The sequence below is a fragment of the Vicugna pacos genome, chromosome 14 (assembly GCF_048564905.1).
Source record: "Vicugna pacos chromosome 14, VicPac4, whole genome shotgun sequence".
In the NCBI taxonomy this organism is placed as follows: Eukaryota; Metazoa; Chordata; class Mammalia; order Artiodactyla; family Camelidae; genus Vicugna; species Vicugna pacos.
The window spans coordinates 23,290,496-23,291,592 of record NC_133000.1 but is presented as its reverse complement, the minus strand read 5'-3'; the positions used below and the strand labels follow the sequence as shown (position 1 = coordinate 23,291,592).

Sequence of the window (1,097 nt, the reverse complement as noted above, 5' to 3'; positions counted from 1 at the left end):
ATGGGAGAGGAAGGTTGAGATTCTGGGGAAAACACGATCAGCAATATCTCTACACTCCACTCTCTCAATGTGAGGGGTTGCATGCCCAGTAGAAAGAAAAAAATAAGGTAATCTGGACAAAGCTCCTCATAAACATGCTGAAGATAGACTTCTTGACTAGCACACTAATGATATTTACTATCAAAGACCCTTTATCTATGTAATGCTCTTAGCAAGAGGTGCCTGGTTTGTCCAGCATTACTTATGGTCAACAGGTCTAGAAAATGAGAATTTATAGATATAGTTCCCTGGAAAAAGTCATGTAACCTATGTAACTATCTGAGTATAAAATGAAGATGTTTCAGCAGTGAAATGTCTCCATTTTACATACATAATCCAGCTGCATATATTACTTAGAAACCTAATATTTTAATTTGGACAGAGCATATCCTAATGAGGCAATAAAATATCTACTGAAATGTGTGAATGTAGTTCACATGTACCTAGTAATTACATATACCCTCAAAATGATTAGAAAGTGGTACTGGGTAAGATCTCTGATTAATGCGAATCTGACTTGACAATTTGATTCTTTCAGTTAAACATAACTTCACTTGCTAAATGTTGAAGTTATTACACAGTTTGATCTCTGCATAGCTAGGGAGATTTTTTTTAAAGTTATTATAGTGTTCATTTGGCTAAGATTTGATTACTTCTAGTGAGTAAAGGAGTTTATAAAATTTTGCAAAAATAGGGGGAAGGGTATAGCTCAGTGGTAGAGTGTTTGCTTGGCATGCACGAGGTCCTGGGTTCAATCCCCAGTACCTCCATTAAAAATAAATAAATGAATAAACCTAATTACCACCCCCTCTAAAAAATAAATACACAAAAAATTATTTTAAAAAAGTTTTGCAAAAATTGAAAAGAAGCGTGTTTTGTTTAGCCTCTATTATATAGCAATTCTGCTACTCAGGAATGATTGCTTTTGGAGTTTTCCCCTCAGATTTTATCTCAAGAAATGTCAAACTTACTGGAAGTCAATAGAATAGTCAGTGAACACTGTTGACCTTAAAAATGAAATAACAAGGTTTGTAGCTAGTCAAAATGAGTTTATTGGG

At 34.2% G+C, this 1,097-nt stretch overlaps 1 non-coding gene across 1 annotated transcript; it reads left to right on the top strand.

The window, feature by feature from the left end:
- Positions 1-735: 735 nt before the first annotated feature.
- TRNAA-GGC (transfer RNA alanine (anticodon GGC)) lies at positions 736-809 on the top strand. The gene has a single exon. It is a non-coding gene; the product is annotated as a tRNA-Ala (tRNA).
- Positions 810-1,097: the final 288 nt, after the last annotated feature.